This window comes from Balaenoptera musculus, chromosome 9, assembly GCF_009873245.2.
Source record: "Balaenoptera musculus isolate JJ_BM4_2016_0621 chromosome 9, mBalMus1.pri.v3, whole genome shotgun sequence".
Classification (NCBI taxonomy): domain Eukaryota; kingdom Metazoa; phylum Chordata; class Mammalia; order Artiodactyla; family Balaenopteridae; genus Balaenoptera; species Balaenoptera musculus.
Genome location: NC_045793.1, coordinates 25,603,491 through 25,629,229, shown reverse-complemented (window position 1 = coordinate 25,629,229; position 25,739 = coordinate 25,603,491). Strand labels below are relative to the sequence as shown.

General features: G+C 37.1%; 1 protein-coding gene and 1 pseudogene across 2 annotated transcripts in view; one reads left to right on the top strand and one right to left on the bottom strand.

Moving 5' to 3' along the window:
* GRM8 (glutamate metabotropic receptor 8) overlaps positions 1 to 25,739 on the bottom strand; it is a 765,258-nt gene that overhangs the window by 488,153 nt on the left and 251,366 nt on the right. The window lies entirely within an intron of this gene.
* Positions 18,347 to 18,843, top strand: LOC118901114 (annotated as a pseudogene).

Below are 25,739 nucleotides of genomic sequence, written 5' to 3'. Positions count from 1 at the left end.
AGTTTAGATTTCATCCGAAAGGTAGAAAATGTCTTTGCTAAGCAAGGTAGAGGGAGAAGAAGAGTCTGTGAATAAATTGAGAATCACTAAATTATGTTGTAAGATTTTCCTGTAATCCCTTAATATTAATTACTGTCAAGCTTCAGAATGAGGAACGCTTACCGAATTTTCTTGCAATGTTTTATACATTTCATTTTTCACTTCAATTCAGAATAAAAGGCAGAAAAATTGGAGTGAAACAACTGAGACAAACCCAAACAAAAATGAGGAGAAGGTGTATACGTAAATTAAGAACACACTTACTACAAGCCCTTCAAAAAAAGAATTGACAGTGACCTCTACTAAAATATTTCTGTGTAGAGGCTGGTTGACAATCCCTTTCCAAGATTACCTATGCCTGGATAACAGCCAATATTTAAGTCTTTCTCTTAGAAGTGTCCTATCTGCCTCTTCCACCTTCATTCCCTTAAGAAGTCTCCTAAGAACACATCAACACCAGTACAAAGGCTGGAAAATAACATTTTCCTCTTGGCTGGATGCAAAAAAGCAGAAAGGTTCTCAATGAAAACTGTTTGTTTGAATCACTATCAACTCATTCTTTCTGCTGACTGGAGAGGTAAAAAATATATAAATAAAAGTGGTTCTCAGTCTCCAGTTACACCAGCAGTTTCCAAAGAACATTTCCTCTTTCCCAAGAGCCAGGATCAACATAAATGATTCATTTTCTTTATAACTAGTATTCATAGGTATTTGAGGGTGTTCCCCAGACTCAGATGAGTCCTTTTTCTTTGTCTAGCCTCAAGAGATTAATTATTCCTGTCAATTCAAGTCTGTCTTCCTGTTAACAAATCCCAGTGGGGTTCTTTCCCTACTTAATCAGATAAACTCCAGATTCAAACATTTTAAGGAAAATTTTTTTCTGCATTACATTGCCACCACCTCTAAAGAATATGTAGATCTCTGTAACATTTTCCTTTTCTCCCCCTAATTTCCTTAATAAGAGACCAGTCTGACAACTTTGTCAATTTCATAAGCACACACTGATATTTTTTGTGGAGAATTTTCTCAATGATTATAAGAGCTCTCTTCTAGTCGTCCCATTTCCATTTTCAACAGCAATTTTAAAAATGAACTTGAGACGGTCAAGTTGAGAGCCGAGTACATTAAAAAGCAGCCTTTGCACATGTATGTGTGACTTCTCAGCACAGAGGGCCACACTCAGTCAATTTGAGGATATTATCAATTACCTAAAACTAAATGGCACTTTAAAGCAATGGGAACAAAGATGTGCACATGAAAATATGTTATAAAATCTAAGTTCATCACTATAAAATTAGGGCTTTATTAGTATTATTTTGAGAAGAAATGGGAGAAAGATATAAATACCTCTGAGGTTCGAAAGTTTCCAAAGAGGAAATACGATGAAGGAAAAAATATATTGTGGAGTTAGAAGGACTCCACTCTATTACTTACTATTATTTTATAGTCTGAGCCTCCATTTCATCTATAAAAGACAAATAAACATGCCTAACTCAGTTTGTTGTTTGATTAAGCATAATAGTGTATACAAGACCACCAAGCATAGTGTCTGACACTTAGTAGAAGTTCAACAAATGCTAATTCCCATCATGCTCTCTTCAGCGTTCTCTTTTGAAATGGCAATGTAACTGAAGAGGCCACAAATTGATTTCTTTATTACTTCCTAACATTTTCTTTATTAGCCTGGCAGGAACATGAACAGGGAAAAACAAGAAGCACATGGTAGGAAGGGGTCAATAACTTGTGATGAGGAGAGATGAATCTTCTTGTCAGAATTCACCATAGAACACACGAGGAGCAAAGTTTATTCTTAGGCCTGATTAAACTTGCAAAGTTTATCTTTTCTTCTCTCTCTTAATGGAATTCTTCACCTAAGACAGAGCCTACTATAACTGTGAAAATGAATCATGAAGATAGGTCTGGAAAAAGAAAAATAATCTTAGCAATGGAGGACATTCTAATGAATGCATGCATCTTCCTCAACCCTGGGTGACAAATTACAGAATCAGAAGCACAGAGGTGGGACCTTGTGTGAACACTTCTTAAAGGTTCCACAGATGATTCTGGTGCCTGACGAGGTTAGACCACTGCACTGGTGCAGAGGGGCCTGTGCCTGGAAGGTAAGGAAACTCTTAATCAGAGAGCTGAACAAAATTAGTAAGTACTCAAACATTAGCTGAAAAGAAGTAGAACACCTATAATAGAAGAGTTCCTTCCACGTCCCCCAAAGGATTAGATAACCATGGGATCTCTTCCCTTAAAGAAAAAAATCTACATAAAAAGAGCCATGTCTATTGTATTAAGGGTTTTCTCCACCTGTCCCCATCCTCAACCCATGTACTGAAATAGCAAATAGTCAACACATGACCCAGTTTATTTCATGAAGAAGTACATTCAGTAAAGTCATCCAATGTCATCAAAACTGTGAGGGAGTGACCTGCATGGAACATATATTTAGACTTGAAATTTCCTTCATTGACTCCTTAATAAGCTTCTGAAACACAGTGAAATTTAATGCGGGCAAATGGAAGGAGAAAGCTGGAAGATGAAAGAAGAAGAGGGCAGTGAGATTGTAACATTAATCCTGGGAAAAGACTTTGAAGGAGAGTGACGGCTGTTAGCTCTAATACATAAGGTTCTGGGAATCCACAGAGCTCTAAGGGCTGGCTTGGTGTGATGTTTAATTGAGAGGAAAACGCCAGGATAAGAGGCAAGAAGAACAGACTACAGAAGGTGGTACCAAAGGCTGGAAGAAGGAAAACTACAATTGACCAGACCAGAGATGGAAAGTCCCCGAGCTAAAGCTCTGGCAGGGGTCTGGGAGAGAGGGAAAGATGGTGTGCTTAGAGGCAAAATTTGACAAAAGTGAATTCAAAATCATTTAAAGACTAGTTTTGATTCCTTATTTGAGAGATGACAACGTTGTCCTGGGATTGGGTGAAAGTCATAGAAACTTTGTCTTCGTCATATTACAATGGAACCAATGGACATGGGACCCAAATTTTGGAGGAACACTTTGGAAAGGGTACACTTTCTGGTGTTGAAAGATTTCTAGCAAAACGGAAAATCCTAAAGTTCATTTGCTTACAATCATTATCAGTCCGTGTCTTTTTCCTCTAAAGAACTCTAAACTTCTTGTGGTCTTTGCATCTTTCATGGTGCCTAGTGAAATGCCTGGCTCAAATATCTTAAATTTAACTCTATCATAAATCATAATTTTATCAGAAGCCATCTGGTCTGAGTTCTTAAGTCATATAAAACTAGATTGAAATCAGCTTCATCACGTAGCTGAATGACATTGAATAAATTAAATATTCTCTACACTCAGCTTCCTCATCCTTAAGATCCAATTGTTGAGAAGATTAAAAGAGATAATGTGTATAAAGTACTTACCACAGTGACTAGCAAATTACGAGCATTTAACAAATGGTAGTGCTCATTATTTTTATTATTGAGCTCTTTATTTTTTCTTCTCACACACACAATCCACGGTATCTGAAGCTCCACAAACACCAGTCAGTCAGAAACCCAAGTAAATCAATGAATAAGAAAAGAACACCAATCAATCTTCCAATATTTCTATTCTGACAAGATCCTGGCAACTGGTAGTGAGGGGGGAACAAAATGTGTTGCACAGATGCATCATCTTTGTTATCAAAACAGAGTCAGATGATGTCACAGTTAGCAGAAGTCTTCACAAATGAAGACAATTCTACTAATAATACAATGCTATGCTATTCCGCCTTCTTCAAAGATTCAAGCAAAAAAATAAGTAAATGGAAAATACTCCCCCTAAAAATAATTGAGGTATCTTGGCTTTTGAAGAAATGTAGAAAACAGAAAACATAGCTTTAGTTATCAAAAAAGAGACAATATTTTATTAGAACAAGAATGAAAATTAATAAACTAATTAATAACATTATTCTGGCCCAAAGACAACACTGTTCTTAGAATGTTTGTTTACAGTTGAAAATGAAATTATTTTTAGTTTGTGAAGTTATACATTCAGAGAAGATGACTATCAGGGGAGAAGTCGAGGCAATCATCTTAATATATTTTGGGCAGACTCAAGGAAATATTGGAGCCTTAGACTGAGACCTAGATTTGGCTGTGTTCTAAACCTAGAAAAATTATTTGTGCATGATATTTCTCAGATACATATTTTAAAAAAGGAATTGAATTGAACTGAAATACAGGAATGGCACTGGACTATGTCACTTCCAAGCAAATAAATGTTAAAACCCAAACTATTCCTACTTTGAAAACGGTGCCATTTAATTTTGTTTTTTTCCTGCTACTCGCACTTTCTGTATGCATTGAGGGATATTCCAGATCCACCCCACCCCACAAAACTGGTTTAGCAATACTTAAAATTCAGCAAACAGCATTCCTACCTCCAGGAGATACCTCCTTCATCATTATGGATGACTGACATATAAAAAATGTGATGCCTAGAATTGGAGTCAGTTCTTCTCTTGCAAATATTCACACATCAAACAATTCTCTTTCCTCATTTTCATAAAGACAGTTCTGACCATATTATCATAGCTAAAGGACAAAGTATATCGCTCTCAAAGTTCAATTGATCTTAGTTATCTAAGTCTAACTCCAAATGAAGATAACAGAAATCCTTTCTCTATGTAAAAGGGTTAAGCTTAGGGGAAAAAAGTGAAAGATTTTCTGGTTCGTTCCAAATAGGCTTTGGAGAAAGAATCGCTAAGTGTGAAACTCCTCACCTACTGCGTTTCATTGAACAAAGCATTTTGTAAAACAAGCAAAGGCAAAATTTTGAGAGACATTTAAAGGGCTTGTCTTTTGGAAGTTAATTCCCTTTGCTTAACTTATCATTGATTCCCATTCTCTTTTCCCCTCTTATACCGTCACCACATATAAGAGAATATAACAAGATTCTAATTTGTCTAGAACTTAGCTTGAATTGTTCACAATGCAGATACTCATGGGGGCTGTAAAGTGCAGGATGTGTGCATTCATTCAGATCCTACCAACACCATGGCATCCCTACTGTGTGCTGGGCTCTGGTTAAGCAGGCTGGCGCTGGCTCTGCCCCTGCCCCTGAACACCACACAGTGGGTGCTTTCTGACACGTCTCAGACTCTGCAAACCCCGAGATAGATGCTTTGGAATATTCTGATCACAAACTATCTATCAGGAACTACATTAATAGAGTCCAGGAGCCTGAAGGAAAGCACTGTCCCCCGGCTTGTACTTCCTTGTACACGTCCTTTTTGCTTGGACATCTGCTAGTCAAGCACAGCTGAGCTCTGCTTCCCCATCAGAGGAGGATCACCCAGCTCTGCTATAGCTCCTCACTCATCTGTTCTTGTTTTAAAGATTCCTCCATATCCACTGTAGAGGAATTTAACTCCCCAATGGCCCCAACTATAAATAGGGAAGCTTTCTTGCTGATACCATGTACCCCCTCTCTCCCTGCCCCAGTCCTTCTCCTCTGTACCCCCTCTCTCCCCCTTCCAAACTCTGTGGGCTAGAAGTAGTCATAAAACAGCTCACGTATAAAATACTAGTTTCCATCATAATTTTTGATTACACAAAAACTATCTGTCCTGCTCAGAACGCTTTACAACCATATAATAAGAAGAATAACAATATTTATAAAGACTTACCATATGCTTGGTAATGGATGTTACATTTCCTCCCCTAAATGGCCCTGCAAGGCAGGTATCAGGGTCAGGCAAATTGAGGCTTGTGTAGGTTAAGTGACTTGGCCAAGGTCAAACAGCAAGTGATGAGAGACAATATGCAAACAGGTCTGCTCAGATGCCAAAGCCCAGCTTTCAAAATGCCCTCATGCTGCTTCATAAGGTCAAGGTGTGAGAAGCAAAGCAAAAATAAGATTACAATGCCAGGTATTTGTTGAATACAAATTTGTTTCCTTTCAAGCTTATCGGAAACCAAAACAAAAAGAAGTATTTCATTTTATTCCAACGAAAGACAAACACTGTAGTATAAGTGAAAGTAGCCTAAACTTTTTATTTGTACTACTGTGAGTAGAACTTACAGTAGTTTATGTTTAAATGAATGCTGGTAATGGAATAGAATATAATGTACCTTAATTGATTTATGGACACTGTGTCTCTTAATAACTCACAGTTAGCAATTTCCAATTTTAACCAATCCCCTTCAATAAGAGCTTGTTCAAAACACTTAACGTCGTTTTCTTTGAATACCTGTGGTTACAGCAAATGTTGCCCACCACGATAACCCAATCAGCTAAGCCTATAGTAAGTGTTTTACTCCTACCGTCCACATATTTGCTGTGCCCAGTGGTTTGCCCTACACGTCAAATTGTTCCTGTGTACACTTCCCACAAACTGAGCTTCATGCTCAGTATTCAACGTGGTTATGTTGCCTAATGATTTCAATCCTATAGTCATTTCTCCATTCATGAAAACCTTAGACATCTCTGACCTTGGCTTCTCTTTCAATATATCACTTTCCAACCATTGTAAACATACGTAAATAAACACATATGTCTATACGAATAACTTATTCATCTCTTCTGCATGCAAACCAAATAACTCACTCAGGGTTTGGTTTTGGTTTTGGTTTTTGTGTTAAGACCAGATAGACTGCAGTTTAAGAATATTTTTTCTTGGCCTATAGTACAATGGCAATGACAAAAATAACACTCTGTATTCTCAATTCCCCCTTATTCTAACCAGTTTCAAAGGACTATTTCATTTTCAATAGTGCTATTTCATTGTTACATACTTGATACCATTGATTGAGTCACCAGTTATTTCCATTTATAACATGAGCATTACTGCTTTCTTAGCACAGTTATTTCTACAACTCATGCAATTAATGAATATTAATTGAATCTGAATTATTTTAAATATAGATCGTTATGAAGAGGAACTATTTGTACCAAATATGGTCCAAAACATGAACACTGGCAATTAGTCTGCCAGAAGGCACTTATTAAGCATTTATTTTGCTAATTAAGCATCTCTGTCCCTTCCATGTAGAGACATCATCTAGATCAGTGCTGCTCAATAGAAATACAATGCAAGTCACATATGTAATTTTAAATTTTCTAGTAGCCACATTTAAAAAGGCAAAAAGAAACAAGTGAGATTAATTTCTATTATAACATTACTTAAAGTGTTAATATAAAGTAAATGAATTTTATTTAACCCAGCATATCTGAAATACTATCAGTTCAATATGTAATCATATAAAAACTATTGAGATATGTTTTACATTATTTTGTATTAAGTCTTCAAAATCTGGTGTATACATTTACACTTACACTCAGTTCAGACTAGCACATTTCAAGTGCTTGGTGCCGCACGTGGCCAGTGGCTACTGCACTGGACAGCATGGGTCCAGATCAGTGGTTTTCAGCCTCACTGCTCACCTGGGGAGGGTCTATAAATTTTGATTCTTAGGCCACTCCCCAAACCAATTAACTCAGAATCTCTGAGAGTAAGACCCAAACATCAATATTTTTTAAAGCTCCCAGGCAATTGCAATGAGCAGCCAAAGTTGACAAGCACTTGTCAAAAACAGTATGGAGGAGGTTGAACATGAACTTTGTCATTTTGTTCATTTAAATGTCAGGGAGTGCGATGGTGAGTGACATCAAAAAGCTTATAACTTGTGTGAGAGGCACACACACACACATTACAACAAATATTCCCAATGCTGTGATAACCACGCAGATAAAAATGTAAAACAAAATATACAACAGGATAGTAAAGAGAGAATGAGCAATAATGCCTGATGAAAGGCTCTTCCTCGTGTGTTGGCTGGTAGAGATTGGTAAATGTCATCACATTAGGAGTGGAGGGTATTTTTTGAATAGGGCGATAAAGAAGTTTCCGAAAGGCATTTTAGTTGGTGCCATAAAAGCCTCTTTCATCAGAACCTAACTAATTCAGATTTTATAATTTCTGAGAGATGTTGGGGCAGAATTACTTTTGCCCTACATCTGGGGAGAAAAAAAAAAAAAAAAAAAAGTTTGTTAAGAAAGAGAAGATTTTAACAGATTATTTAAAACTCTCAATACATTATCTAAACAATTTTTTAAAACTGACATGTTCACAAGTGAAGCTCTCTGAATCTAAATTAGTTTACTGTGCTGTATTAAAACATCAAAGTTATTCAATTCTATTTTTAAAGAAAAGCATAGTATTTCAGATTTATTCCAATTGTGTAAGTCTTTTTGTGATATGAATACAAATGTTCTTGAATCTGTCCTTCCACTGTCGAATATGCTTCTTAGTAGGATACATTTTTGAGGAGGTTTTCTACTGTATATTCTACTGTGGTTGCAAAATAAAAATATGCCTCCTGCACCCTACTTTAAGGTTTCTTTTCTTTTTCTGACTAATATATCCTTATTTGTTTATTTGCTCAAAAATGAGCTCAGAATGTTTCTCCTTCCTGAAGCCCTCCCTGACTATCCCCGCATGACCCCTCCCTCTGTGTCACCTGATATGCTGTGGACAAGCTTCTCATTACACTTATGTATATCAACAAATAACCACAAAACTGAGTGATTTTTTTCTTGAAAGACTGTGAGCTGCTTGAGGGCATTTCATGTCTTTTCAGTTTCCTATCTCCAGCCACCTGCACTATGTGTGGCACTTAGTGCTCAAAAATATTGCTCAAGTTAGATTAAAACAGAGAAAATGGCACCTCGTGGAACCAAAGCAAGCGCCAAAATACTCATCATCTTTAGCCTCAACTTTTATACACATTACTATATATAAAATAGATAACTAATAAGGACTTACTGTATAGCAGGGAACTCTACTCAATACTCTGTAATGATCTATATGGGAAAAGAATCTAAAAAAGTGTGGATATATGTATATGTATAACTGATTCACTTTGCTGTACACCTGAAACTAACACAACATTTTAAATCAACTGTACTCCAATAAAAATTTATAAGTAAATAAATAAATAAAATTTAAAAAAAGAATAATAGAAAAGATTTATGCACCAAGTAAGGAAGTACAGAGATTTCTTAAAGTTGTTTGTGATTATGTCACCTTAAAAGGAAAAGGAACCAACAGAAGGTGTCAGCTTGTGCCCTGAAAATTTTCCTACAAATAATATTATTACCTCCCCTTGAAAGAGAGAAACATATATCACGATTTCTACACTGAGGGTTTAGGGAGTGGACGTGTTTTGTTCTAATAGCGAAATAATTGGAGATACTATCGTACTGGTCAGCATGACCCAGCCAGAATAGTTTTGATTTAGTAAACTTGTCTTCCTAAGTAAAACAAAGCTAATTGGACAAATAGAAATAATACTGCACTGCCCAAGGCTCTCCCTAGACCTTCAGAAAAAAAATAAGTCAATGAGAAATAGAATTACCTTTGAGAACAACAAACAAGTGTGACTCTGGTCTGCTCTGAAGGACAAGAGTCATGGGGCAGGGACAAGGCTGGGGACAGGGGGAAACACCCATTGTTCAGACTGGGGCTGTTGGGTTTGCATTGTAATGTTTTAATGTCACTCCTAGGGCCCAACCCTACCACCCCAATCTCCCCAGGGCAGAAAAAACTTACAGAGCCCTGCTCCATAAGACTCCCTCACACTACATCTTCTGTTGGACTCACTTTATCCTGAGACACAGAAAGCCTGGACCATCTTACGTTGGGACCATGGGTGAGATGAGTTTCTGGTAGTTATTGGCATTGCTTCATTTATTCACATATATCTATTTCATATATATGTGAAAAAATAACCCACATAATTCTGCAAATTCAGTGGATAACAGTGACCTGTGCCAGAATAAGAATTCTACAAGCTAAGGTTATCTGTAAACCTCTTAAATCCACCCTCCTTGGGAAAAAAACATATAGCAATTTCAGATGCATTACACGGGCCTTGCTTCTTCATTTTCATCTTTCTTTAGACTATCCTCTCCCTTTTGCCCCCAAATACAAATATGTCCCTAAAAATGCCTGAAAGCATCATAAAATATTCGATTACATAAAACAGAGAGCAGCCTTCACATTTTGAAACTTACAATATTTCATACACTATTTCTTTAATTCAATTTGTCACATCTTAAATAGGTCCAAAATTCATATATTGTCCTAAAAAGCTTTGAGATAATAGTCTTCTCTTCAAAGAGAACAGTACTATTAATATATAACTGGTTAAGTTTAAACTAATAAATCATAATCAAGCAAAAGTAGGTCTTGAGGAATCTGCCTTAAGCCTCCATGACTTTAAATTTCCATATTCAGCACTTATAATAAATCCCATTTCATGTGTGTGAAAATATAAATATTCATGCATAATTAAATGTACACCTATAAATGCACAGGATACATATGCAGAAGTAAATGTGTTTTATGACTTCAGCTTATGAAATGTCTTATAGACACATATTGGTCATGGAGAAACTACCACTTTAATATCCATTAGATGTAATATATGAGTTTACCACTGTGCCATCATCATAGTATAATGCCATGGTCTAAGATTTATCTATTAGGCAACTCAGAAATGTGTAAATGCTCCAGAAATGAAAAGAAAATTGTGAAGCCATTAAATCATGGTCAGTAAAGCATGTCTGTGTCAGTCATAGTCTAATCAATCCTCTAACTCCATCAGGTTTTAGCTACAATGACTTCCAAACACATTTACCACTTTTGGGTCTTCCTTTGCATTCTTGTTATAAGAGTGACAAATTGCTTAGATTGGCTGACTGCTATTGCAAGGCCAAGCAAACAGATACCAAAAAGGGGGCATTTCAGGATTTGGAACAAGACCCCGGACACTTTTGCCTTATTTATAAGGCACTAATCTGTGCTAATAAGTGTGTACAAGCCTATGCAGGCAGAGACAGGGCCTGCAGGTCACTGAGCCAAACACCAGGTCTTCTCGGCTGAAGACCACTCATGCTTCTAAAATCTCCACTGCCAAGTTCCAAATGCTATGCTTTCCTCTTTTCCAATTATCACTATCTTCATCCCCATACATGCCTATTAGAAAAAAACAATAAGACATCTACTTAGTTCAGTCATCTGGCAAATTCCACGGATAATACAGTACTGTGGGTCAAATAATGCATTCAAAAACCAATCAATTTAGTGGGAAAAGAACAATCAAATTGCTTATTTTGCATCATGCAGAGCAAAAACATTACAATTTGAATGTTGTGCTTTTCAAATAGTTGTACTGATGTTGGGCAGACATAATCATATTCACCAGGCATCTCTGCACTTTGTCTCTTTGGTATATTATTTTTTTAAACTGCCTTTTTTCCTTGGAATCAAATTTATTTATCCTTTTGGAATGCTTAATACCTTCATGTCAATCAATTTTTTTCACTAAAGTAAGCAAGTTCTTTGTTTTGCAGCTAAATTTTTTAGTCAGCTTTTGTTCAGAAACCGTTTATTTCTGACTGCATTACAAATGCTAGATTTAACCAACCTGTCAACCCAGGATAATACAAAGAGCGATCTTGTCAGTTCATCCTTTCCTCTCAGGAACAAAGATACTGTATTCTGTAGTTTTGAAGAAAGGAAATAATAGGATTAGACTAAGATTTGAGAACAAGAGGAGGTCAGACCCAAGAAAGGTATGTGGTCCTTCTAGAGCTTTCCCATCTAATATGGGGTATTGTAATCCATTCATGTTAAACACTTTGACTATGCTCATTATGCAAAAAGCATTAGAGCCTAGTATATTTTGTTACCATAGTTCTGCCTACTGGGAACTATTATTAAAGCACATTTGAGCAAATGCAATTTTATTTGTTATTAAGCAACTAAAATCTTAGTCAACCTTGCAAATATGGCATTATTTTAGGATTAAAATATGAGCCAGCCAGCTAGCTAATAAACTTTATTAGGTCCTGTCTTTATTAGCAATGGCTCCTATTCCTATTGTAGGAGACTCCTATGCTATATAACAGGTACCACTAAGAAAGAAAATTCTGCAATTACACCATGACTAAACTAATGAAAAGTGAGAGCAACCAGATTTCAGAAATGAGCAAACGTGAAAAAATGTGCATCTTGGTATTGATAAAATACAGTAGGTACAGATGTGAATTTGGGCTTCCTTCACAGATTATTGTGATGTGCAATTCTGATTAAAAAACACTAACCTAGTCAGTGTGGCAGCTGCAAGGGGGACTCAAAGTTCAGATGCCTTGAAACTGAGAGCCCACAGGTTGGAAGCCCCATCCTTAGAACTATAACACAGACTAATATCATAATCCACCACACAATTCCCTAGGCTGCTAATGAAACAAAAAGATTTCCTCTTGGTTTGATAGCATGCACCCTCTAAACTTCTCCCATTGGATAGCATTTCCCCACATAATGAGAACAAACAAGTCCATTGATAGAGCCAATCAGATCAGGAAGTTGTCAGGCCAAGAGAGTTTTTCCTTCATAAACATGAATTCCAATCCTGAGATTTGAGGAGTACTTGGGGAGACTTTTAAGGGAGAAAACATGATTTATATTTGGGGGAGAAGGGAGGGTGGTGGAAGTCACATTACTGGGACTTGCCGTAGTAAATTTTTGTTTTCCATCTTGATTTTTAAACTGTAGTCTGTAAAGTGTTGCCAAAAAAAACTGATTTTGTATAATTGTTTTATCAATAGGTAATTTCAATTTCCCTTCACTCTAGGAATTTTGTGTGAAGGCAGGAGTAGCACATAACTTCCCTCAACTTTAATACTAATGCTCTCACCCACAGGAAGTGCATCTGTCTGTAATGCAACATAGAACAGGGCAATATCGTCTGACATTTTCATTTGGGAGCTCAAGATTTCTAATAACTTCAATAAACGGTCTCTGGTAGTCTCTGTGCACATGAGTTAATTATAACGAGAAAATAAAATATTCATTTTAGCTTCTGAAATTTCTAAGAATGTAAATCTTCAATGAAATGTTGAAATAAAATCATAGCTGCATTTGCAATTTTCCAGCAATGAAAATTTCATTTGAACTCTTTCCTATCTTGTCACTACCCAATTGCTCCTTTAATGGATGGAATTGATAACAAATACTCAATGCAGATGGACAAACAAACATAAGATGTAAGTCAGAGAGTATCAAGAACATTTTTTGCAGTTCCAAATAGTGACAAACTGTAGCAATGATAATTAAAATTTTAAAATACACTAGTATAGATGATTTTCTCATTTTCTCACTGTATTAGGAACACACGCACACACACACACAAACACACACTACCAATGAAATCTATACTTGTGAAAAAATCGTTTTGTACCTTGGAAACCTCTTTTGGTCCTGGCTCATATTAAATTCCTTTCTATTGTTATATATTAAAGGTTTATAAAAATGATGTTTTTAAAACCGTGATGTTGAAAATTTTTCATGTTTCTAATTACAGAATAGGAAATACAAGATATCATGAAACTCTACAAAAATGTCTACATAATTTAAATGACTGCACATGTAGAATATAATTTAATATAAAACACAGTCACCTGAATAAGGACATCTTAGACACAGTCACACTGGTCATAGAGAATATCTGTCAACTTAAGTGAGGAGGAAGTAGCAATATCTTTATAGAAAATTCATTCCTGTTTTACTATAAATATAGAGGACAGTATTTGTTCAATTGGTTCTGTCTTTCACGGTTTGGTTGCACAATGAATGCAACCCCACCCCTATTTTCCAAAGAAAAAGACAAAGACTGGTCTTGTAATTCTTCAGTCCCATCTACCACTGTAATATCCAACTCACTCATTTGCATACACCTTTCCACCAGGGTTTATCTTTATTAAAGAATTCTTTGTGTACTTTATCTATTTTGACCAAAACATGCATAAACTTCCTAAAGTTTCATGATATCAGTGTATATGATGATTTTAAGTATTTTCAGTTCTTTGGAAGACATAAGAAAAATCTTAAGAAATAAGCATTAGCAGAGTTTCGAAGATTCTGATTTGTTTTAACAAAAACATCAATTAGTTTAAGTCCTTTGCTGATTAGAAAGTAGTGGATCTCACTTGACAGTCAAAGCATTTTGATCTTATGTTTTGCACTCCCATAAAATGCCTTGCCATTTCTAATAATTATCTGAATGTTCAACTTTTTCCAATATCCTTCTCTCAGCCTTGTATGTCTGTTGGGGAATCAAAAGGCTTTGCTTGCCTAAGAAGAAATGTGCTAAAGAGAGGATGACACAACAATTTCAGGAGGAAAGAATAACAGACAAATGCCCTTTCCTTCTTTGGTATAAGTCTTGGGATTATAGAAAATGTAGAGACCAAGCACACATCACCTTCAGAGAGACCTTTAGAAGATCTTTCAACTTATCCTTGTGGACAAAATGGAGTAAGGAGAAGCTGAGTGCATGAATATTAGGGCAGATTAGTAACAGCTTCAACAGCTATACCCAGAGGGTGCTAATCAATAGAGTAACATCCATCTGGTTCTAGGTTTCCAACATCATAGAAGGATTCTTTCCTGGGTTCCATTTGCTTCAACATTTTACATTCTCGTCAATGTCCTGGATGAGACTATAGAGAGGACATCATAACATTTGTAGACCAGCCAGTGACCATGTTGGATGACTGAATCAGGATCAAGAAGGAAGCTGACATGTTAGAATCAAGGGCTAAATCCAATAAGGTGAAAAGTAATAGACATAAATATAAAATGAGGTGATTAAGTCCAAAAGGACAATTGTTTTGTACAGACTGGACAGTAGCAATGGCTTAGAAAGAATCCATGCAGCTAAGGCTTAGAGATTTTAGTCTATAGAAAGGTTAATATGAATCAACAATAAACAGAACGTTTGTTGAATGAATGAATAAGTGTAGTATAGAATAATAGGAGGGATGAAGAAAGAAGGGAAGAGGAGGGAAGGAGAAAGGAGAGGAGGAAAGGAGGGATAAGAGAGAATCTATATGAAAAGAAAAAAAACTCCATTTGTCTCTGTGCAGCCCAGACCATCCTAGACGTACTGAAGTATAAGTATGGATGGACAAACTGGGTACACTCAGGAGTGATCCGAGATGGTGTCAAATCAGCACCATTCAAGGAATTCTTGAAGGAATCAGGCATCTTTAGCCTTGGAGACCTTATAATCATGTTCAAATATCCTAAGGATTTTCGTGGGAAAAAGAATTGGAGGTGTTGTTGTTTAGACCCAATAGTTACAAATAAGATAATGAATGGAAGGCACAAAGCAGCAGAATTAGATTCTGTACTAATATCTCAGTGTCAAAGTTCTCCAAGGATGGAGTTACTGGCCACTCTCTCCAGGATGTACTGGAGCCCTGACTGGAAGATCCTTGGCAGAGCTTTTGCAAAATTAACAAGCATCGGATAGGTGATAGGACTAGATAATCTCTGAAAGTCCCTCCCAACCCCAATATTCAAACATTTTCTTGTGGTGCAAATTAAGTTCTTGCAAAAGATTTTCTCTAATAAAAACAATGAAAACAAATGGTTAGCCTGGGGACGGGAACCAAGCCTTCAGGAAATCCTAAGAGAACCGCGTGTTTGCTCTCTAGAGAACTAATCTCCTTCCCCAGGAATGTATTAATATCTCTTTGTCCTCTTCTATACCGGCTGACTCTGGGAATTTGCACACAGCGTGCTTTATCTTGCTAAATATAATAGTCCATCCAGCATTCTTTCTTTGTGCGAAGTCCCTATTCACTTTCATAAATTACATGAATGGATGTGAAGTGTACTTTCCTTTATTCAGTAGAGACTATTCCCAAAAGCAGCCTGAAACATGCCAAACATCTGCTCCTACACACAGTTCAATACATGATATTGATATGTATTATTACTGGGTGAATTCTGAATACAAGGCCAATTTAACACACTCCTGAACAACTCCCTCTTCCTCCCGTGGCCCAGTCACAGAAAGCTCAAGGAAATCAGAATAATTCTAATATTTGCCCAAGCCAGCTACAACTAAGCAGGTAAATCTGCTAAAACAAAAACCACAGTAGACATTCCAAAATCTAATATAAATTAGATAAGTATAAGTATGACAAATGTTTCTCTAATTTAATAAATATTTTTACATATATAAGTACTTTTTACTCTCTGCTATACTTTAATATTCAAAGATGTTGCTTTTCCATACTGTGAGTTCCTGGGCGTTTGAGTGCTTGTTATGAGTTTATCATATAGGCCTAGTCCATGTTTTAATGACTGAATGCAATTATTGTTGATCGTGTTACAAAGAAAGTGACCAAAATCCCTAAATCTTGAATTCATTCTAGTCATCTACAGAGATCTCTCCCACGGACAGTGAATTTCCTAACAGACATGTTCATAAAGACACTCAGAGTAAACACAACTTTATTACCACTGAGGGCTTTGGCCCCAAATACCTCTCTGGTCTCCTTTCCTGGTGAAGTGACCTGGGACCTCATGTGAGTTTGGCAGACTCTTTCTGTCCCTTGGGCTAGAGATTAATTTTTAAAAGCAGCCCGAGAAGCGGATCCTTGATTCCTTCACAAGTCCCAGTCTGATTCTAGTTCCTGACAAAGCCACTGCTCTCACACAGATTACATCTGCCCAGAGGAGGCAGGTTCTCCTAATGAGTGAAGTCTTTCTATACACCTGTGTTGTCCAATACAGCCACTAGCCACATAGGGCTATTTAAATTTAATTTTAAGTAAATTAAAATTAAAGTTAAGGGGCTTCCCTGGTGGCGCAGTGGTTGAGAGTCTGCCTGCCAATGCAGGGCACACGGGTTCGAGCCCTGGTCTGGGAAGATCCCACATGCCGCGGAGCAACTAAGCCCGTGCACCACAACTACTGAGCCTGCGCGTCTGGAGCCTGTGCTCCGCAACAAGAGAGGCCGCGACAGTGAGAGGCCCGCGCACCGCGATGAAGAGTAGCCCCCGCTTGCTGCAACTAGAGAAAGCCCTCGCACAGAAACGAAGACCCAACACAGCCATAAGTAAATAAATAAATAAATAACCCCCCCAAAAAAAAAGTTAAAAAAAAAAAAAAACTAGCACAGCACATATTAAAAAAAAAAAATTAAAGTTAAAATTCAGTTCCTTGGTGTACTAGCCACATTTCAAGTGCTGCATAGCCACATGTGGCCAGTGACTAGTGTATGAAGCATTTTCGTCATGCTCCATTGGACAGCGCTGCTCTAGGATGCCATTTTGTTCTTGACTTTGGCCAACTTTTTTCTTAGAGTTGGGCAGACTCATCTCCTGCTAAAGATCAAAGTGTGAAACTGTTTACTCATTTCTTCATTCAACACATACTTATCAATTTCTTTTCTAGCTGCTGGATATATCACCACGAACAAAACAGATATGTACCTGCTCTCATGGAGCTGTCATTCTAGTGGAAAAACCAACAATAACAGGTAAACAGCTAATGGAAAAGTTTATTTAAGTTACAATTTTTTTCTTTCTTCTTTTTTTTGGCCACGCCCCACGCAGCATGTTGGATCTTATTACGGTTCCCCAATCAGGGATCGAACCCACACCCCCCGCAGTGGAAGCACGGAGTCTTAACCACTGGACCGCCAGTGAACTCCCTAAGTTTTGAATTTTAATGCTAGTGTATCTCCCTTTCAGCCTCATGGCAACAAGGTATTTTTGTTTCATTCAGGTGGGCCCATCCCTACAGTCGCCAGCCTGCTTTCCCTTGACAGTCTTCAGATGGCAAACACTGATGGTTTTAGGATTTCCTTGAATCTACTGTTTTTTTATTCAGTCTTCTTTTTTCTTTAGAATTTCTACCGACAGCTTTTTTTTTTTTTTTTTCATCTTAACACTTCTAATTTCAAAGCTTTATTTAACTTTGTCCCTTCTTGAGGAAAAAGAGCTTGTTGTGTTCCTATCATGAATCAAGATTTTTTCCGTAAAGAAAGATACCATTACAAAAATACTTGAAACTAATTATTTAAAATTATCAAAATAACCATTTTCCACAGTACTGTTTACTATTTTTTCTGCCTTTTTGTCATTTGTCTACCCACAGTTAATTCTGTATGCTTTATTCCATCATCAAGGGCTCTCCATGCTTTATAGTTTCAGTGATCACATTTTTAGGTGTGGCTAGTCTTAACTATTTCTATTCCCAAATAGTACAGCAAACTACTAGACATTCCCTCCTGGAAGACCTCCATCCCCAGCTTCTTCACCTTGTCATTACATCTTCAGACTGTCTCTTGAACTAAAATCTTTATTCTATTCCCAGTGGGCTATACCATCTAGGCTGTCACTACTCATACCTGGATTACTAAAACAACCTCCCCAAAAGGTTTAATGTCTCAATTTCTCTTCCTTGCAATTGATCATGTACACTAAATCATGGTTAATCTTAAAACAGTCTGTCCTTGCCCCTCTCTGTCTTCTCTGCCCTGGGAGCAGCTCTTGCCACTTCCCCACCCCCAGAAAACATATGCTTGCCCCAACTTCATCTCCATCCCCCTCACTGGTCAGGATCACCTCTCAGCAGCAGAGCCAACCACTCTCTGAGGTGGTGCTGACAGACGAGAGCCTCAGCAGCGTGGCAGCCCCATGCCCCCTGACCTTACTTATCCCTAGCAGCAGCTTCCAAAATGGCACCATTTCAAGGAACATTGACACAGCAGCCAAGTTCACTGAGGTTGGAGCTGCCATGGTCAGAGGGGCTGGCTCTGGGGCTAGGTTTAGGACTGTGTTTGGGAGCCTCATCCTTGATTATGCCAGGAATCCTTCTCTGAAGCAACAGCTCTGCTCTTAATGCCATTCTGGGCTTTGCCCTCTTGGAGACCATGGGGGTCTTTTGCCTGATGATGGCCTTTCTCATCCTCTTTGCCATGTGAAAGAGCTATCTCCGTCTCCCAGTGTTCTTTCTTCCACATCCCATCTGCTCTGTATGTTCCTTGCCTTGTATCTTCCCAAGCAGGCCAGGAAAAGTGGTTGACTCAAGGTTTGACAGAGGGAAGACAAATAAATACTGTTTGAATAAGAAAAATTATAGCTTGTCATTACCCTACCTATGAACCCACCTTGGCTCCCTAATATCTATAGAATCAAATTTCTTTTTCATGAATTTATTGCTTTGAAAAGATAATGCTAAAACTGAATAATTCTATTATTAAAGTGACCTTTTCATTTACACATATTATAAATAACCTATTTGGTCTCTGAAAATGATTTTGGATTTTTCAGGCTGCTGTACCACTGGCTCCTATGACTTATTATGTACCTGCATATGTCTCCTCATTTTATCTAGTTAAAATTTTTCTAATTATCTTCCTCCCAAGTTTCCACCAAACTCTTCTTCCACAGAGCACGCATGCATGCGCGCGCACACACACACACACACACACACACACACACACACACACACACACGAGGGAAGGAAGAAAAAAAGCTTTTAGAGATAATTTACTGAGTTCACTGACATAAATGGGAGTTTTAAGAAGCACAAGCAAACTATTTCAGCCAATTGTATATATCTTTCCCATTTCTTTTACACCCATTTGAAGCCTACACTATGTCTTTTTCCATAGGATCCAAAGCTCAGTAGCTTGAATTAATTACAGACTGACATACTACAGGCAACTTTTGGTTCAACATCTACAAACTAAAATCAGCCCAGCCTTTGAACACAGGATCTAGTAGTGATTAATAATTTCACCACTGACCAGGAGGATAACAAATAAAAAGAGCAAACTCATTACTTTATTGTGATTTCAAACTAAATGTTTATCTTCTATGTATTTTACATGTCCAAAGAACAAGACTGCAATTTGAGTTTATTAGTAATTGAAGCAGAACTAATGAAAGATTCTTTATTAGAATGTTCTAGTTACCTTTTCAAAAATATCTATTTCCTTTTTCATGAAGATTAGATGTATAAAAGAAAATTCAAGTCTCTTTTATTATTATCATAACTTGCTCTAGCAATCAAGGGAAAGGAAATTTATCTTTCTGTCATATTTTATTGCAGTTAAATTAATTCTTATAGTTGTATTATGTCTTTAATACAGGTTAACTGATGCTTCAAGTAACTAAAGTCCAACATTTTTTCCTTTTTTCATAATTAGTTTCTATTATCATAAATGTACTAGACTCTGAGAAACTCAGTAGACTTTTTTTTAATATTTTTTTTGATGCGAACCACTTTTAAAGTCTTTATTGAATTCATTACAATATTGCTTCTGTTTTCTGTTTTTTGGGTTTGTTTTTTTTTTGGCTGTGAGGCATGTGGGATCTTAGCTCCCCGACCAGGGATCGAACCCACACCCCCTGCATTGGAAGGCGAAGTCTTAACCACGGGACCACCAGGGAAGTCCATCTGCAGACTTTTATATTTGTTACTTTTATATTTTTCAAGATCCCTTGAAAAATATTCAAAATTATTAATATACATACATGTAATACAATATACATTAATATGCATAAGCAAGTTCACTAGATGAGATCGTAGCCAATCAATGTTTAACCCACTTCTCAATACCATTTTATAGGCGCTTCAGGCTACCAGAATTAATTTCATTGACTTGGAAGAGTACAGAAGACATACGTTATATCACAGGTCACAGGCAAATAATTGTGCTTAAACCCTTCTGTATCTCTATGGCAATTTTACTTAACAAACACATATAGTACTTGCTATGTTCGAAGCCTTTTATATATGTTAATCCATTTAATCCTCCTAACAACCTTATGAGTTAGGTAGTATCATGATCCCCATTTTACAGACAGAGAAACTGCAGCATAAACAGGTTAAGGCTCTTGCCCAAGTCCACAGAGCTAATAAATGGTAAATTCAGAATGCAAACCTAGAAATCTGGCTCCAGAGCCTGAGCTCTTCAGCACTCTACTAGGCTGCCTCTCCATCTTCAAAATTATTTCCATATTTGGAATCTAATTTCTATATTAAGAATATTAAAGCTTTTAATTTTGTGAAAAAAATATAACATTTTCGCTTTCATATCTGAATCATTTTGTAGCTGCCCCCACACAGGCACCCAAGGTCTCCCTGCTCCCCACCACACTGGCTCAGGTGCCCTCTTGCTGTGCACCCTCCAGCTCTGTGCCTTCTCCTATAGCAGATCCTAACACGATTTCTGCATATTAAAATGCCAAGTTCTTTAAGGGCAGGGAGTACGTCTTTTCACAGGTGCATCTCGAACATGCACCTGTGCAGATAAAACATCGTTATAAGTCATCCAGCAGCCAAAGAGTTAAACAACTTTCTGATCAAGTTCTGATACCTGTAATAAATAGATTTCTTCTCTACCCACGGGAGTAGACACCCATTCCATTTTTTAAATTAGCAAGTGTGTGGAAATAGGCTTGGGATTTGAAGGAAATGATACTGCAGAAAAACAGGTAAATGAAGGGTCCACTTTCCTCTTGGCATAGAGCTTTCAAAACTTGGGGGCTTCGAATTGAAAGACACTAGAGTCCCTCATTTGAAGAAGTGGCAGCCCAGCGGCACTGAGCTTTTCAAGCTGAAAGCCGAGGAATATATACCAAGCTACTATAACAAAACACTTCCATCAAAACGTCGCAGCAAGCAAACAATTGCCAGCCTGCACATTGTTCTGCACAAGAAATGACGTTATGTCATTTTGTGCAGAGGACATCAAAACAACTTGTCAGTTTAACAGAGGATTTAGATACACCAGGAGAAGACTTTCACATATCACTTTAAGCATTCCCAGGAAAATTGCTATAGAAGCTCTTAAGGCACAATAATTTGAACCTAACTAGACTTATTAACCAACACAAACCATAACTTTCCTAAAATGTCTATTTCTTTATAAGTGTAAGGATTTGTTAGAAGAGTCCTACTAACTCTTAGAAAATAAAGTTCTGCAGAGAAATGGTGATTATTTGCTTTCATCCAGCAAACATTCACTCGTCAAATTGTTAATTATGTACCTATTAGTGCTAGGCACTCTATTGAGTGTACTTATATGAATCATTTTTCTGCCAATAAAACCATATTTTAAAATTGAGTTAGTAATTTCCAGATATTTTGTCAAATTTAACAACAGTAGATAGTGAGTTCTTCGTATTCATGGGAAGAAAGCAGAATTTTAACTGACATAAATAAATCTACATTTTATCTTGAATGGCAGGAACATATGTAGGTATGTGTCAGCTTACACATGTAGTTGGATTGTTCTGATTAACTGTCCATTTTGCATTTTTGCCTAATTTAATCACTCAGTTCACTGAAATAGTCAAATTGGCTTTGGCATTTAGATAGGGTTGGCTGTAGGTCCATAAAATAAGAGAGCTGAATGGGCATTGGAAGACCAGCCCCCCTGGACCACAAGCTCCTGAGTATAAGAATTGTGATTTCTGTGGCTCTGGGGCTGGATGTATTTCCCAGCACAGACCAGACATTGATATATGATTTTTTTAATAAATGACCCCACATAACCTCTTTCAAGCCTATAAAACTATATCCCATTAATAAAAATTTCCAGAGGTACCAGACATTAAGATGGTCACTTGGTCATTACCCTTATAATATTAACCCTACCTAGATGCAGAGATCATACTGAGGCTCTTAAAGCAAAATGATTTGAAACTAACTAGATTAATTAACCAGGACAAGCTATAACTTTACTAACAGCTGTTCATTTCAGTGAGTTTTCCTTAATTCTCTTAACTTTTCATCCCTGATACCGTTTTATTTGGGGTTTTGGTTTTTTACTTTTTTGTTATCTTTTGGGGTACTCTAATTATCAAGTTAGAAGTTAACAAAATAATAAATTATAACTCTGCTTCTTGGTTACCAGCTTAAATTCTCTTAACAGTGCATGATTATTCAAGCTTATCTCCTTTTCATAACGTTGATAATATTATAATATGAAATGTGCACCTCTCATCATGGTGTCCTGTACCCTTTCTACTATAATGAATGTTTACCTTATCTCCCAACTAAACCGTAAGCTAGAGCATGGTCCAGGTTCCCGTTCTTCTTTCTTGCCATCCTCATACCCTGACAGGATACACGTGACTGTATCCACTCCAGGGGCATGTTGGGGAAAGATAATAGAGTACTGCAAAAATGGGGCGAGGAGGTGGCAGAGAAAAGTATACCAAAACTCTCTGATGGAAAATTGAATGAAAACTTCTAAGAGAAGTGAAATATTCTCTTTCACTCTCCCTCTTTTAATCACCACTTTTAAAACTTACACATAATCAAATTCCACTACAACCTGACAGCAACGACATTATGAAATATTTATTGTGTCAGGCACTCTTTGGCCAACCAAAGAGCAATTCCCGGGCCCCAGTCACTTTCTGCTTACTTTCCCTGCTTCTCTTGCAGCCGGGGATGCCCATGTGACACAATTCTGGCTGGCACTGCCACTTCCCCGTTCTTCCTGTCTTGGACATATGACGCCTGGGCCTGCATTGTGCATTTTGCAACCATGAAGCAAAAAAATGTGAAAACGAAAAACCAACTTGTTGGGAACAGTGAAACCGAGGATAAAATAGCTATTGAACAATGCAAGCAAACCAATGCACGTAATCTCCTTCTTTCAGAACACTCGATGTGAGGAAAAGACATTTTGCTTGTGTAAGCCACTGCTACAGCCAAATGCCTTCCAACTGAGACACTGATTAAGACAGTTATGGTTTAAATCCTGATTTTGCCTTTTACTAACTGTGACTTCGGGCAAATTACTAAACGTCTCTAAGTTCAGTTTCTCATCTGTGAAATGGACATAAGTGTAATTGCCATTAGAGAATTTTTGTGAATTATTGTGAGAAATATGAAAAAATCCATGTAAAGTAATTAGCAGAACTTTAATATCACTCTCAAATGTTAAAGGTACATACTAATATTAAAATATAAAGATACAGGAATGTTTTTAAAGTAAATGTTGTGTCTTTTTTCCCAAAAAATTGCATATAAAAAAATTAAATATTTAGGGTGATAGAGAATTCAATGTTTTATAAAATAATTCTCACTCTCTATATCTTTTAGGTCAAGACATCTACAATTAGCATTAATACACTCATGTGTGATTACATTAGGTGGTCCTATAATTATTATGATTTAAATGTTTTTGTTCTGGTTATTCTCACAGAAAATTAAACTACTTCCTCAAGCATAAGGATAGACTGAAATGGCTCACAGTGACCCCCAAAGTTTTTTTTTCTTGAATTTTTGAATTTTATTTTACTGATTTTTTTATACAGCAGGTTCTTATTAGTCATCAATTTTATACACATCAGTGTAAACATGTCAATCCCAATCGCCCTATTCATCACACCACCCCCCCACCCCCCCCGCAGCTTTCCCCCCTTGGTGTCCATACATTTGTTCTCTACATCTGTGTCTCAATTTCTGCCCTGCAAACCGGTACATCTGTACCATTTTTTCTAGGTTAAACATATATGCGTTAATATGTGATATTTGTTTTTCTCTTTCTGACTTACTTCACTCTGTATGACACTCTCTAGATCCATCCACATCTCAACAAATGACCCAATTTCGTTCCTTTTAATGGCTGAGTAATATTCCATTGTATATATGTACCACTTCTTCTTTATACATTCATCTGTGGATGGGCACTTAGGTTCCTTCCATGACCTGGCTATTGTAAACAGTGCTGCAATGAACACTGGGGTGCATGTGTCTTTTTGAATTATGGTTTTCTCTGGGTATATGCCCAGTAGTGGGATTGCTGGATCACATGGTAATTCTATTTTTAGTTTTTTAAGTAACCTCCATACTGTTCTCCATAGTGGCTGTATCAATTTACATTCCCACCAACAGTGCAAGAGGGTTGCCTTTTCTCCACACCCTCTCCAGCATTTGTTGTTTGTAGATTTTCTGATGATGCCCATTCTAACTGGTGTGAGGTGATACATCATTGTAGTTTTGATTTGCAATTCTCTAATAATTAGTGATGTTGAGTAGCCTTTCATGTGCTTCTTGGCCATCTGTATGTCTTCTTTGGAGAAATGTCTATTTAGGTCTTCTGCCCATTTTTGGATAAGGTTGTTTGTTTTTTAGATATTGAGCTGCATGAGCTGTTTATATATTTTGGAGATTAATCCTTTTTCCGTTGATTCGTTTGCAAATATTTTCTCCCATTCTGAGGGTTGTCTTTTCATCTTGTTTATGGTTTCCTTTGCTGTGCAAAAGCTTTGAAGTTTCATTAGGTCCCATTTGTTTATTCTTGTTTTTATTTCCATTACTGTAGGAGGTGGATCAAAAAAGATCTTGCTGTGGTTTATGTCAAAGGGTGTTCTTCCTATGTTTTCCTCTAAGAGTTTTATAGTGTCCAGTCTTACATTTAGGTCTCGAATCCATTTTGAATTTATTTTTGTGTACGGTGTTAGGGAGTATTCTAATTTCATTCTTTTACATGTAGCTGTCCAGTTTTCCCAGCACCACTTATTGAAGAGACTGTCTTTTCTTCATTGTATATCCTTGCCTCCTTTGTCATAGATTAGTTGACCATAGGTGCATGGGTTTATCTCTGGGCTTTCTATCCTGTTCCATTGATCTATGTTTCTGTTTTGGTGCCAGTACCATATTGTCTTGATTACTGTAGCTTTGTAGTATAGTCTGAAGTCAGGGAGTCTGATTCCTCCAGCTCCGTGTTTTTCCCTCAAGACGGCTTTGGCTATTCAGGGTCTTTTGTGTCTCCATACAAATTTTAAGACTTTTTGTTCTAGTTCCATAAAAAATGCCATTGGTAATTTGATAGGGATTGCATTGAATCTG